General features: G+C 39.7%; 1 protein-coding gene across 2 annotated transcripts in view; it reads right to left on the bottom strand.

Moving 5' to 3' along the window:
- Window positions 1-14,056, bottom strand: part of SLC41A2 (solute carrier family 41 member 2) — a 126,554-nt gene extending 112,498 nt beyond the window's left edge. Inside the window, exon 1 of one of the 2 annotated variants that reach the window (XM_004418052.3) lies at window positions 14,003-14,056. The gene's annotated coding sequence lies outside the window, so the exon portion shown is untranslated. Of the gene's footprint in view, window positions 1-13,844; window positions 13,937-14,002 lie in introns of those variants that run through there. The other variant, XM_087449010.1, reaches the window with a different exon arrangement.
- Between the last annotated feature and the right edge of the window lie 1,830 nt (window positions 14,057-15,886).

Genomic DNA, 15,886 nt, shown 5'->3' with positions numbered 1-15,886 from the left:
ATGCTACCTCATGAATACTGTCCTCTCTGATTAAAAGGCTCACCTCTAAAGTTGAAGGAAAGTATCTCCCCCCACCAAGCTTTTTTTTTTGGCTGAAATAATAGAGTTAGCTCCCCACAAAAAACAAGCTTTGACTTCTTTGGCTTAAACTGGAAACTGTCTACTTAAACTGAATTTAAGCACTCACATAGGTTTCATATAGGTAATAGGTAGTGACGTCAAACTTTCTTGGCAAGTTAGGAAAAATGAGAGAAAAGTGAAAGGGCAGTTAACTGCCATTCCAGTAACATTGAATTGTTGTAAAATTGGTGGTCCTGATGTTCTCTAACAAACACAAAAGCTTGAGAAGTCATGGACATGATTCAGCTATTGATATCCAAAAACTAGCTGATTCTATAAAACAATCACTCTCATTTCTAAGATCGCCCACTGACAGAAAAGAGTAACATCATAGGATCTATCATTCCTAAAATTTCTATATGCCTAAAAGACAGCCAAACATTTGTAAAGAATTTAAGCGCAGAGAAATAATCAGTCGATATAATAAATCTTCTGTATAACAAAACTTCAATACATCTCAAGTAATTTTTCAAAGGAAACCAGACCCCAAGCAACTGATTTTGTTTTTAGAATCACAACCCTCAACCCCACCAAAAAAAAAAACAAAACACACACACACATTAATAAAGAATTTTGGGGGGCCAGCCCCATGGCTTAGCAGTTAAGTGCGCGCGCTCCGCTACTGGCGGCCCGGGTTCGGATCCCGGGCGCATACCGACGCACCGCTTGTCCAGCCATGCTGAGGCCACGTCCCACGTACAGCAACTAGAAGGATGTGTAACTATGATATACAACTATCTACTGGGGCTTTGGGGAGAAAAAGGAGGAGGATTGGCAATAGATGTTAGCTCAGGGCGGGTCTTCCTCAGCAAAAAGAGGAGGATTGGCATGGATGTTAGCTCAGGGCTGATCTTCCAGAAAAAAAAAAAAAAAAGAATTTTTTTAAAGAATGCTTTCTTTGGAAGAAGGATACATCAAAAACAAGCCAATGGATCAACTAAAACACAATCCCCGATTAAACCATTTCTACGTATTGAGAAAATGTTGACAGAATAAACATGGTATATGTCCAAAGAACTAAGTGTATTGCATAAACAAAGTACAGTTTCTTCTACCAAGTGCCATCAGATTATACCTAGCCCATCAAACCAAGTGAAAAGTGAAAAAAAATTCTATCATTTAACTAGGCATTCTGTTTAAACTGATATCAATACATAAATAGTTTTTACAATACAGAAAGCAAACAATTACCAAAAATATCAGTTACTATTACTGTCTGAAACCACTTGAATGGATGGATAGAAAACAGGTTGAACAGAGAACTCTTGTTTTGAAGTTGAGAAACCACCTTTAAACCACAAAAAAGTATATTCCCCCTACTCTGTCTTAAACATTTCTTACATGTATCTTATTTAAAAAACTACCAAACACTGAATGACTCTCTCCTGCAACTGACATTCATTAATTTCCTGCAAACAAGGACTGAGAACATCACCTCCTCATCATTTACTCATATATAAAGTCACATGAAACTTTATTTAGAAATAATAGCTACAGAAAGTCTTGCTACTGAAAATTGGTATTTTTACTTTTCTTTAATAAAGATTGAGCCGCCTTTTTTTTTTCTTTTTTACTTTAGCGGCAAGGAAACTTACAGCTACATCTGAAACTCAAATCTGTGATAAATTTCTTCATCTTAATATTATACTCCTATTTTTATTTTCTCTGGTACTGGTTTTGTAATTCTTCTTTTTCAAACCAATATTTCTTGTATGTGTTGTTTTTTATAAACCGACTCAACACTTTTGTGTAAAAGATACTGTACATAAGAATAAAATGTAAATAACACATTTCCTTACCAGTTTTCTCTGGCACTTATAAATCTGAAATACCTAAATTTAGAAACTAGGTAAATAGTGTTCATCAGCATTTCAAAAGAGCAGAAATTATTATTCAGAACTTATACAAAAGCATACTCTCATACTTTTACCCTTAACACATCTTTATACTCAGAAAGAATTCAATTTTAAAAATGCAAACATACTCTGGGACCAACTGTAAATATATACTTGACTCTTTATATAATTAAACTGAAAATTGAAAATAAAAGCTGCCAGAATTTTAAGGTGCAGAAAGGATGTCAATGTGTCAACGTTTAAAAGAAAAAAAATGTTTTTAAGAAAAGAGAAAGGAAGAAAGGAAGCTTATGTGTCAAAGTTTAAAAGAAAAATAATGGGCCAGCCCTGGTGGCCTAGTGGTTAAGTTCGGTGCATTCTGCTTCGGCAGCCCGGGTTCAGTTCCCAGGTGCAGAACCACACCACTCGTCTGTCAGTGGCCATGCTGTGGGGGCAACCCGCATATAAAAAGAGGAAAATTGGCAGCGGACGTTAGCTCAGGGTGAATCTTCCTCAGCAAAAAAAAAAAAAGAAAAACAAAAACAAAACTTTCTTTATAAGTGAAAGGAAAAAATGATTTGCCACATGTAAGGTTATCCTTTTTCTTCTACATTTAAGACCAAGGGCATCCCATAACTTTCAGGGCTATCCCATTTCAAATATCTATGCAGAGCACTTGTGTTCATCCATGGGCCCTTCTCTTTCCCCTGTCCTGGAGGTGAAGCAGCCACTACACCCTGATGATTACCTTCCATTAGGTGATGAAATAAGACAGCTCCAACACCAAGGTCTTCCTCAGCTTGTGGCCCAACATCACCTACCCTGGCTGGGACACCTTCACAATGGCACCACCCATAGGGAGATGAAGCCAATCATCTACCTTCCCCAAACTGTACCTTCCCTGGCACACACTGCTGTGAAGTCAGTTCAGGTGCACAAACTCATCACAAGAGACTATATGTAGATCAGATAAACTATAGGTGCACAGCGTTGTGGTGTTATGTTACTCAACTATCTGGGTATCAAACTGAAACAATGACCTAACTCTTTCAGTATCTTTACTCCCTGCAATCAAGTCTCTCCTCTACCCTTTGGTCAGGGCTGTGTACTTTTTAATTCAAATATCAGTGGCAAAAAAAAAGGAGCCCTTTGGGTTCTAAGTCCAATTTGAAGTTCAAGCTAAAACTGCTCTCAAAGCCACCCAAAAAACCAAGCTAGTTGCCATATAATGGTCTTTGCTCATAAAAATGTCCTAACCACCCTTCTTTCCCAGCTCATTTGAAACTGTGCTCCTAATGTCCACTGGCATAGAGTTCTCTTTTATTCTTTTTCTTTTTTTCACAGAAGCAATATGTGTTCAATGCAAAAAAAAAAAAAACCAAGGGTGAACAAAAATTTTTTATTCTGGAAAGCCACCATCCACAGATAATTACTGATGACACACTTGTGTATATGATGATTTGACTATATTTTTTCTATATATATGTTTAAAACAAAAATAGGCTCATATTGCACATACTGTTTTGCATCCTGCTTTTTGCATTTCATAAAATACCAAAAAAAAATCTCCTAATCTATATTATTCTACAAAGTTTTTTATTTTATTTTTATTATTTTTTTTTTCCAGAGAAAGGATTCATCCTCAGCTAACATCTGTTGCCCACCTTCCTCCTTTTTTTTTTTTCTTCTTCTCCCTCACCCCTAAAGCCCCAGTACATAGTTGTGCATAGTTGTAAGTTCTTTTAGTTCTTCTATGTGAGTCACCACCACAACATGGCTACTGACAGACGAGTGGTGCAGTTCCATGCCCGGAAACCGAACTGGGGGCGCCGGAGCAGAGCACGCCGAACTTGAACCACCAGGCCATCAGGACTGGCTCTACAAAGTTATTTTTAATGGCTACTTACTGTTACTTCCTGTTTCTAAAACTCCCAGGACCGCTAAGATTTCTTCTTCCTTTCCTACTTCTCCCACTCCACATATTCCCCAATAGGAACAACACAACTAAAAGGTAAACAGCCTTCATTCAATTAACACATCCTAAACACTTTCAGACAACTAATATCCTGCTGTAGTCATTTTTCATAGCTATGATTTGATTTATAGCTTATATTTGTTAGATGATTGTAAATAAATAATTGCATCTGTCCACCAAGCTCCCAAGGCAGGGCCAGATTACCACCACGTCTATGGTGTGTCTCCTCTACAATCCTTCACGTGTAATTTAAAATGATAACTCCAAGCAAAATAAGAGTCACAGAAAGGTATGATTTTTCCCAGAAAGACTACCTCATTGTTTCTTTAAAAATTACAAAACATTAAATTATTTAAATTTTTTCTCTCTTTCGGTGCCCCCTTGCTAATGCTCACACATATGCTTAGACTGCCTGTTAAGCACTGCCTCCAGGGATTGAGAAAGGAATAGGTTTTGTTCTGAGGGGAGTAATATGGGCTTAAATTCAGATTATAAAATCTATGCACAATCAAAACCTCATCCTGAGTATACAGATTTCAGTCAGATACATTCTGAAAAGGAGAATACTATCTGCCTGTTCAAAGCTGTATTATTCATGTAGAATCACTAGCAAATGCTTTATGCTATGTTTGAAATTGTACCGAGCTTACCAGGATATTTGCTATGCTTTCAATAGATGAATAAATCAATAACATGAGGTACAGTGGGTGATTTTATGGAGGAATTTCAAGTGACTTATTCAGCAAATCTTCACACTTCAATTAAGAGAGATGATTTGCTTCCAAAATAAGATTAAATGTCAAGAAGTGTCAACACACTAATGATATTGATAGTAGTTAAGAGCTTGGGCTCCAAAGTCAAACTGCTTTAGCTTAAATTCTGACTTTCAGGGGCTGTGGGACCTATGCCTCTACTCAGTTTCCTCTTGAAAAAAGATCTCCTTCACTGGGCTATTGTGAGGCTTAAATGACAATACATGTAAAGTGCTTAAGACAGTGTATTGAGCCTTCAATAAATGTTAGTTAATTAAATCATCATTATTATTATTATACATTCTTATAAAAGGCTCAAAACCTAACTTTCCACCTCTTTCTCCCCTTTCTAAGGAATATACTATACCATAGAATCACAAAAATGTTATGCATTACTGTATTGAACTCTTGGCTTATAATTTTCAGATCAATTGTTTTGTTCAAATTTTCTCTAAAAAAATCAACCGAAGGTTAATATTTGCATTTTACACAACTTATCCATCCTGCTTTTAGTTAAATTAAACTGCCACCATGCTACAACGTATTGTATATATGTACTCACCAGTATATACAGACACTAAACAGTACCTATATATACTGAACAATACCGGTGTTCAGAAAACCATAACGTTTTAAAAGGAAAAACGAAAATGAAAGCTGGAATAGGAAGTAGCTTTTACACTGTTGTTAAATTTAAATATCATATCTCATGTATTTTTTAACTTTAAAAAGATATCTAAATGACATTTTTACAATTTACAAATAAAACAGTAAAACCTTAAAACATACTGTAAGGTTTATTCTGGACTAGAGAATTAAGTCTACTCAATCAGAACGTGAAGCATTAGAAAGATAGAACCCATCAGGAGTTTGCCTGGGTTATTAGGAAACCTTATAATCTAGAAATGCTAGAATACAAGAGTTTTCTGAAATTTCTGAAAACTTAAAAAGAGAATTAGAATGTTACTATAAAAATTCGTTATTAATTGTCTGTTACCTAAAAAATAGAGGAAAGTGGCAGATATAACGAAGAGAATAACAAGCCAGGCTTTGGACTCTGGGGCTACCTATTAACTTTGCTTTCTTAATCATTGATATAATAGTCTGCTTTTAAGTCCCAAGAGATACACTGAAAAAGATTTATTTCCTCATTAAATGTTCCTTTGGCCCTATTAATTTCCTATATTCTTCATTCTTACCTTACCAGGCATATGAATAGCTTATCAAAAAGCCACTCAGACTAAAAAACACTTCTTCAAAGAATAATCCATAAATCTTCCAAAATATTTAAAAACTTAAACCCAAAGGAAAGGAGAACAATCACCCATTCTATAGAACATCAATACCACTTAAAGCAAAAAGAATAGACTTCATTTATATGCATTTATCTCACATAATCTTTTTTAAAAACCCAGGAGATAGACATGTTCATCCATTACAGTTTAGGAAACTGAGTCTCAGAGAGGTTAAGTAATATGCCCAAGTTATAAAGTTAGTACGATAAAGACACAGGACTTGATTTCATGACTTTCTGACCAACCAACTCATGATAAGGAAGACACTACAGGCATTCTCTGTGTTAGGATCCTTCTATGTCAGTGTAAGTGGCCCTGGGGGACAAGGATTACAGAACCAAGGTCCTTCTGGTGCTCCCTCTCAACGCCACTCTACCCAACACTGGAATCTAGTAAATTGGATTCAAGTTATTTTTTTTTAACACAGTTGACTGGTCAAGAATGAAAACAGCTCCTTCCCAGGTATCATTCGTGATTCACGGGTGAACTCTCTGCACTATTTTCTATTACACAATTAATAAATGAACAAATATTTACTGAAGACCCAGAAATGTAGCCATATCATAAGTTGCCCTTTTTATAAGTGTCATATAAGATAGTCTAGATGGAAGAGACCACTTACATCAGGAGTACCTGCCCCCCAAATGCTCTTACTTTAGAATACATTATTATTATTATTGCACTTTACATGCAAGTCACCCTTTACTAGTCTGAGTTTTTGATACAAAATTCTGCATATTTCCCACTTAGTCAAAATGTAGGTGTTCACTAAATACATGTTGAAAGAAGGAATAAATGAAATGATGATGAGCTGAACCTTAAAGAACAGGTAAGACGTAGAGAGATGGAAAAAAAGAAGGGGAAGTGCATTCTAACAAGGTGACTGGTAACCAGAGGGAGAAAACTGCTGGGGAAATGAACAGACAGGTCTGAGTAGAAGATTCATGTCACCAAGCAGCAAAATGGTAAATGGGGGAAGATGTGGAATTCCTGAAGAGGCGGCTTAGGACTTCACTTTCTAAAGTAGGCCAATTGTTTTTAAACATTCATTTTTAATGCAGAGGAAGTCTTTGTTTAAATTAAATGATATGTGAAATCCCAATATATAAAACAGGTAAGGGCCAGCCCTGGTGGCCTAGTGGTTAAGTTCGGTGCACTCTGCTTCAGCGGCCCAGGTTTGGTTCCCTGGTGTGGACCTACACCACTCGTCTATCTGGGGCCATGCTGTGGCGGCAGCCCACATACAAAATAGAGGAAGACTGGCAACAGCTGTTAGCTCAGGGTGACTCTTCCTCAGCAATAAATAAATAAATAAATAATAAAACAGGTAAAAGCAAAGCAGTAGAGGTTGAAGCACCACTCTGCCCCCACCTTACCTAACTTGAGAAGACCCTGAAGCCCCTTCTTGGAGCACAGTTTGAAAAGCACTGGGTTAGAAAAAACTCTGGAATAAGAGACACTAAGGTCTTCAGATTGGCCTAAGGTTGGTGGCTTGGGTAAGGAAGGACTTGAAATACCATTCTCACTTTTTAAATCTTGCATATTTTTATATGATTTGAACTTTTGTTTATATTGAGTATTTTTAATTTAAAAAGTAATAAATAAGAAACCACTACTCTAAAAAAGCATTTTTAATGGTTAAATTTCTTCAAGTGCATTGCTGTATTTTAATGAATCATTTCCTTATAGCAGAACAGTTTCTTGACTAAACTACATTGCAATGAAAATGAACATCTTTGTGCATAATTCTTTCCCATATTTAGAATTATTTCTTCAGCATAAATTTGTACAAGTTAACAGTTTCAATGTAAGTTCTACAACGCACTGCTTAAAATAGGACACTGGAGAACATAAAAATATAATTCGAGTGCTTTTTAAAAGCCATCCTATATTAGCAAAATTGGATTCTAGCATTCACGTTTAAGATATATAAAATCTAATTTATAAAACTAATTAGCAAAGTTTCCACATCTCAAAAATATACTAAAGAGAAATTTGAATCAGAACTTGAAATCTCTCTACCTTTCATGAATTTTTCATAACAACTTCTTGCCACTTATCAAAACTATACACTGAAAGAATTTTTCCTTCACAGTTGAGTTTCACAATCTAATTCTGTGAAGTCACAGTATAGTGACAGTACAATCATTCTCTGGCAACAAACTGACATCATTAAATTCTCATTTGTAAGTTCTTTGGGGTATACAGATGTTCTGTTTTTACTTCTCAGACCAAAATCTATTTTCTGTTGTCTCTCCATGAAGTTCATATGATTATACATTTTAATCTAATTTATTCTCTTTGTCCCCAGCCATCTTTATAAAACTACCTTTGGTGAGTGCTCAGAGAATGTCTATCTGTTCAAACAAAATATAAACGATTGGTGGATCGCCTCCTCCTACGAAAAATCTGTTATTGCTCTGTATACTGGGAGGAGAAACCCCCAAATCAGAAAGTTTGCCGTTCTTTTTCTTATCTCTGCTACTGTTTTAATATAAGAGTACTTTTTGTTAAATTATTATCTTTTAAATAAGTAACTGTGGCTCTATCACTAACATGACTCCAACTGAGAAAAAAGAATTTCTAATAAGACCTTTTTCTTTTTCCAAAAGCAAGTATTACTAGAAGCATCAAGGTCATTTCTACCACTACGTAACAGTTCTAATATTAAGGGTATTTAGACTCTATCAACAAAGATGTGCTTAGTCCCTTCCGAGTCTAAGATGCCAAATGCCAGAGATTCAATGTGAACAAGACAGAAGCAAGGCCTGCTCTCACAGATCTTTCGGTCTTGGTGCAAAGGCACTTAGGCAAACAAGAAATCTTTTATGAAATGAGAGGTTCCAGTACCAAAAATAGTGGAAGATTCTTTAGATGAAATATATTGGAACCAGATTCTGAAATACCTGTAACACTGGGCCAAGGAATTTAAAGTTTATATTTGAGTAGACAAAGACTAGGTGCTCAAAGGGATCTTTAAAACATACGAATCTAATCAGGTCCTGATTAAAACTTTTCAATGGCTTCTCATCTCCTCTAAGATAAATCCAAAGTCTTTAATAAGTTAACTAAATCTTGCATAATTATCCCCACCAACCCAAGACCTTTCGCTGTGGTCATACTGCACTTTTTCTCTGTTTCCTCTATTGTAGGGATTTTCAAACTTCATACAACACAATCTAGTAAGCATCTAAGTGTGACACTCTTATTTTCTATTTTGTTTCTTTTTTAAAACATGCAGGCCATAACCCACTAAATTGATTTTACAATCTACTGGTAGGGGCCTAGGCGCCTGAAGTTTGAAAAACACTAGTTTAGTATACCACTCCTCTCTCACTCCTTAGCCTTCCCACGTGTTCTTTTTGCCTGAAACACTCTTGCGCATCCTCACGCTTCCCTTTACCTGGCTACTTCCTATTCTACTTTGTGATCTTAGCTCTTATACATCACTTCCCTGACCCTCTTAGATTAGTTCCCCCTCCTCTGTGGTCCCAAAGTACTCTATGCTTTCTAACATTTATTATGCTTTATTGTAATTGTACTTGTACTAATTGTCTTTCTAGGCTGTAAACTCCACAAGAGCAAGGACCCATTCTTGTTCACTGCTGAATCCTGAGAACCTAGCCCAGTGCCTGTCACATATTAGACACTCAATAAATGTCTGAGGAGTAAACAAGTAAGGAAATGGACTTGAATAATCTATATATTTAACCACACAATGAAATGATCACCCACTTAAAAATTGTTAAAAGGTTTAGGCGCCAGCCCTGTGGCCTAGTGTTGGGTTTGGCATGCTCCACTTCAGCGGCCCAGGTTTGGTTCCCAGTGCAGACCTACACCACTCATCTGTGGCTGTGCTGTGTTGGTGACTCACATACAAAATAGAGGAAGATTGCACAGATGTTACCTCAGGGCAAATCTTCCTCAAGCAAAAAAAAAAAAAAAATGTTGAGAGGTTTAGCTATTTTCAAGGAAAATATATTCTCAGTTCCAATTTTATAAATGGTGATTAAGTTCCTAGACTAGCTTACAAAACACTATGAGCCACAAGACACTTAACTGATGAGAGGATGGCTGCTTATTTCCCTCTCTGCAATGACAACAGAACTTTCATTCCTCTAAGTAGAAGAAAACAGGATTGAAAGGGCACTGCTTTCTCTCCACCCCATCAATAGTTCCTCCTCCAGGAAAGTGACTTATCTAATGGCTAAGATAAGGATAAAGGTCAATATTCCAGACAGGCCCCACCCCTGAGCTCTCACTGGCTCTCTTGGACTTGTATGCCTTCAAGCAGAGAAAGTGCTCCTTTCCATTCCAACTGCTAGGAGGTCAACTCCCTGAGACAGGACTTTCCCTCCCTGCAGGGGAGACGTGCAGGTTTTTAGGTGCCACAGTTTCGTCTGGGTAGGTAAATTAAGAAGGAACAGAATAAGCATGGGTCTAAGCCAAATTCTCCAATCCAGCTTTACCAGAAATGAAAATTATACTATTATTTTAATAGTATTTTAATCCTCATCTGGCTTCTTGAATCTGCTCTCAATTTGACAAGAATCTGGAGTGGGGGTGATGTAATGAGCACACTGAAATGCTCCAACATGAACAACAGTAACCCCAGGCTGATTTCTGGGTCCTAGAAGAAGAGTAGCAGAGGAACAAAGTGGGGCAAAAGGGAAGAGGAATGGAATGAAGGAGAAGAAGGATTCTTCCACTTTCCCTATGTAGAATTTTTCTTGGTCAAAATGTCTAAATAAGGTGAATCTGTCTTTATATCCTGCAAACTTCCCTTCCAAATTGTTTCTTAAATTTTTTTTTCCCCCAAAGCCCCAGTAGGTAGTTGTATGTCATAGTTGCACATCCTTCTAGTTGCTGTATGTGGGACATGGCCTCAGCATGGCCAGAGAAGCGGTGGGTCGGTGCGCGGCCGGGATCCAAACCCGGGCCGCCAGCAGCGGAGCGCACGCACTTAACCGCTAAGCCACGGGGCAGCCCCCACATTGTTTCTCATCTTTGCTTTTCTTTTCTCATTTTCCAGACCTCTCATGTCCATTGAAAGACGTCCATTTTCAACACCCACACTTTTAGAAATAGAGCAAGTTTTGCCCAAACCTGCAAAATGTTCTGTGATCCCTTACTGCCTACCTCTCCTATCCCTCCTCAAGTCAAAACTCCCATTTCCAGGAAGCGCAGTGATCAGGAGAAAAGCAATCTGATTAAATCCATTCACTGAAGATAGAATCACTGACTGAGAGTCCTAGCCTTTGAACAGTGCTGGAGATATATATGTAGTTTTTCATTATATATATAGTTTTTTATTTTTATATATTTTATATTTATATACATATATATTGTTATACAAATGTAACTACAGTAATTTCAGAGAAAAGATGAAGATGCCTAGAAGTCTATCATAAAGAAGACAGGTCTGCTTTGACCAGCATTTCCCAGAGATCATATCCCTAAAGTTGTTCCCACTTTTCACTGCCACCTACTTTCAGTCCTTCTCAATAAGTGACACTAAAAACTCCAGGGGGCAGAGAAGGCCAACTTGGGAAAGCATTTGCAGCTACAGGATATCTGTACATCCATGGGGTAAGTCAGTAATAATCAATAACAGATTGGATAGGTTATATTTTCAATATGTTTGATAATCATTCCATTGGCTAAAACAAAACAAAACATATATTCAGGTTATATATTGGAATTATTAGCCTCATTCTACTAAAGAAGTCAATGAGGCATAAAAGGGTTAAATAATGTTTCCATTGTTTTATAACTTAGTAGTTGAAGAGCAGGATTGGACTGCTCTTCACACACTTTTAATCAGCTGCTTCTCCATTATTTCCACCTAGAAATCTTTAATTTTATTTTCTATAACTTTTCTGGAATTTGGTAGTATACTTTTGAACAGCCATATTAGAGTAATAGAAAAATGAGCTTGAATTCCAGGGAAGTGTCATGACTTTTTCAGTGGTTTTTGCTATGAAAGACCTGAGGCTAATGCTGAATTTGTGTACACTCAGAAATTAACCACGAAATAAGCATAGCAGCATTCATTCAGCTGTAAGTGGCTCTTAACGTCACTGCCATCAAAAATATTTATTTGCCACCCACACATGAATATAACTGTAATAAAGACTACACAAACTTAGGAAACTAAGATCTTCCACTTTGCCTGAGAAGCATATGAAATTTTAATTAATTGGTGTTTGCTATTTTTTATTAGTTTGTTTAGCTAGTCACCAAAATAAATTATTTGTATTTAAAGTGATAACTGGGACTTTTCAAACCAAGCATAGGATATATGAAAACGCTGTGTGTGGTCTCTCATGACTCTTGACTTGTCATAAACACACCTTTGTGGCTTTTCTCAAAATATCAGAAAAGGGAAAAGAGCAGTAAGATGCCCAAGAATTGACAGCCAGGGTATTCTGAAAGACTTAAATGGCACCTCTTCACCTTTCCTCAAGTAGAAGCACTATGTTGCTTGGTAAAGATTGGTTGGCTTTTCAGTGAGAGCTAGCCCCCAAATCTAGGATGTTTTTCTATAAATGAATATAATTCAACAACAAAAAGACAAATAACCCAATTAAAATATGAGCAAAAGATATGAATAGACATTTCTTAAAAAAAGATATACAAATGGCCACTAAGCACGTGAAAAGATGCTCAACAACACTAATCATTAGGGAAATGCATACCAATACCACTTCACACCACTAGGATGCCTCTAGCAAAAATTAGCCAATGGAGAAGGACAAGTGTTGCTGAGGATGTGGAGAAATTGGAACCTTCCTATTCTGTTTGGTGGGAATGTAAAATGGTGCAGCTACTTTGGAAAAGTTTGACAGTTCCTCAAAAAGTTAAACATACAGACCCAAAAAAACTGAAATCATATGCCCTCATAACAACTTGTACACCAATGGTCATAGCAGCATTATTCACAATGGCCAAAAAACAGAAACATCCTTAATGTCCATCAACTGATAATGGATAAACAAAATGTGATATTGTGGTACACCAATACAATGGAATATTATCCAGCCATAAAAAAGAATGAAGTACTGATAAACGCTACAACATGGATGAACCTTGAAAACACTGTGCTATGTGAAAGAAGCCAGACACAAAACCCCACATACTGTATGATTCCATTTATATGAAATTTCCAGAAGAGGCAAATCCATAGAGGCAGAAAGTAGATTAGTGGTTGCCAGGGGGTGGGGTAAGGGAGAAAAGAGAAGTGACTACTAATAGGTACAGGGTTTCATTTTGGGGGGATGAAAATGTTCTGGATAGTGGCGACAGTTGCAAAACTTTGTGAATATCTGAAAAGCTACACTTTAAAAGGAGGAATTTTATGGTATGAGAAGTATATCTCAGTTAAAAAAATTGTTCAATTATAGAAAGAGATTACATATATATGTAACATACACGTAAAGGTTATATACGTATATATACACATATATGTAATCCCTTTCTATAACATTTGGGGTTTTATTGAGGTATACTGCACATATATAAAGAAAAGAATGAAAGAACACGGTGACACTGAGGCTGAAGCAGTGGATTTGGGGTGTGCCCGAGCCCGCCTCGCAGCGTCCCCACCCGCATCACCCTCCGCCCATCACTCAGCCACCAGCCGCCCGGTGTCCAGGGCCCGGGACGACCCTCCCGCGGTGGCCGCTCCGCTGCGGGCGCCCAGAGCCAGCCTGCCCTCCCGCCCGAGGAGGAGCGTGCGCGGCGGGCCGGGCTCGAGCGCTGCCCGCGGGCCCGGAGGGGGCACGGCGGCTCGGGGGGCCCCGGTCCTCCCGCACCCCGGCCGCAGGGTCCCGAGCCCGGGTCCCGCCCCACCTCCCACCTCCAGCACCTGGGATGCGCCCGAACCCGGCGCCGCGGCCAAAGCCGAGACGGTCCCTCCATGACCACCTGCCCCGGAGCGCGGCGGCGGCGGCCGGTGAGGAGAGGGGACCCCGCCTCCTCAGACCCGACCGAGGCAGCCGGGGCGAGGGAGGGAGGGGCATTCACCTAGTCCCCCCGCGGCGGCGGCGGCTGCGGCCGCCCAGGGCCCACGGCTCCTTCCTACTCGCGCTCCTCCTCACGCCGTCGCGGCCCCGCGCTGACAGCCCGGGAGCCGGCGCCCGCGGCCCGCTCGCTCCCCGCCGCCCGCCCCGCCCCCGCGCGGCCGCTCCGCGCAGGCGCAGCCGCGCCGCCGCCCGAGGGACACGAACGCCTGGTGATGTGGCCGCGGGGGCGGCGACCTGGAGCGCCGCCCCTCCCGGACCCTTGGCGGCACGCTAGAAGACGCGGACCGAGAACCGGCTGGAGGAGGGGAAGGGGGGCAATTTGAGGGGGACGTACCCAAGAGAGAAGGGCTGTGGCCTCTTTTCGGCAGCCCACGCCATCCCCACCGACCCACGCACAGCTGCATCACCGACCGCTCCTAGGTCCGAACCCCGAAATCTATGACTCATGATTTCTGTTCTCAGACCAAGGGGACTTCCGTTGGCTGGGTTCGTTTTTCCTTCTCGCAGACTGGAATTAAAACCAAGGCACATGCAACTCTGTGCATCCCTTTCCGCAGAGCGTTGCAGAATGGGCCGTGCGTGAGCCGAGGTCGGAGAGAAGGGGGTGGACCGCTAAGGGGATGCGATTTAGGGCGGCCCCTAGCACCCTCCCAGCGGGAGACAGGTGTGGAAGCAAAGTGCAAGGGCGCTGTGGAGGTGGGTGGAATGCCAGACTTTTCAAGTTTGCCCACACTTGTTTTTAAACCTAGGTAAAAGTGAGCCAAAGTTTGCAATGAAAAACTGAGAACTCATTTATTTTATTTAACAACTATTTATTGAGCCCCTTGTGTATATGATTCAGGTGAGGGGCTACGCCCCGGCGGTACGGGTGGGGGTATTCCAGTGAACGAAACAAAGTGTCAGTCCTCAGGCAGAGAGAGAGAGACTGTCATTTTGAAAATTACACAGCTAATGACATTCTTTTCCTCAAACCAAAGCTTCCAACAACTCGTAAGTCACACCACTAATTTAGTAGCAGCGTTTCAGGTACTAAAGGACACTAGAGCATACCTTTATCCAGTTGGGTTTTTTTCTGCTTTGCAATCAAATGGCATTTTGACTTTCACCTTCAGGGTGAAGGCTGCTTCTGTATCAGTCTTGGCCATCTGTGGTAAAGCTTTTTACAATGGCTCATGCAGGTGTACTTCACCCCCTAAACTTCATTTGGAATGAAAGCATAATTGCAAGGAATATGGAAAAACAGTGTTTTGACAGCACTTCCGAGTGGTTTTTGCTCTTACCATTTTAAGAATTACCTATCAGTTGAAGGTAATTAGCTACTCTTCAATTTGCCAAAAGTAAAGTTTCAGCCGGGTAAGTGTTCCTCCTCTGGGTCATGTAGTGTTTCAAGATTTCTGCACAAAGTATATACAGGAGGGGCCACTCACTCCCAGCTTTGCAAATTCTGCTATCGTTTTTTCTGAGAGAGCTGGTGGTTTCAACTGCCCTAAATTTCATTGGTTGGCATGTGGTGGGCAACCTTCTCTTTACGCAGTGCTCTTCATTCTGTATACCACAAGGTAGTGTGTATTTTTGAAATATTTTAAGATTCGAGTTGGAATCCAAATTTAAATTACATTTCAACCCTGAAAATAGCTCAAGGTGGGATCGAGTGAAGAGCTACCCCCTTCTGAGAAATTAGGTCCTAAGGTGTGCAGGCAACAATGATCACATTACTGCTTCATCTCCCTGACAGCTGGCAACTTAAAATGTGAAGCAAGGGGCTTGGAACTGAGGATATGTATTAATTACTGTTGTGATGATTGCTAGAAAAAACCCTGGGAGTTATGAGAGTGTGTAACAAAGGGACCTGTCTGTTCTAGGGGGTAAGAAAGATCTCTTTGAG

The sequence above is a fragment of the Ceratotherium simum genome, chromosome 25 (genome assembly GCF_057802395.1).
Source record: "Ceratotherium simum simum isolate JZ-2026a chromosome 25, ASM5780239v1, whole genome shotgun sequence".
NCBI classification, from domain to species: Eukaryota; Metazoa; Chordata; class Mammalia; order Perissodactyla; family Rhinocerotidae; genus Ceratotherium; species Ceratotherium simum.
Note: the sequence above shows the minus strand (reverse complement) of the source record. Positions and strands in the feature narration are given on the sequence as shown.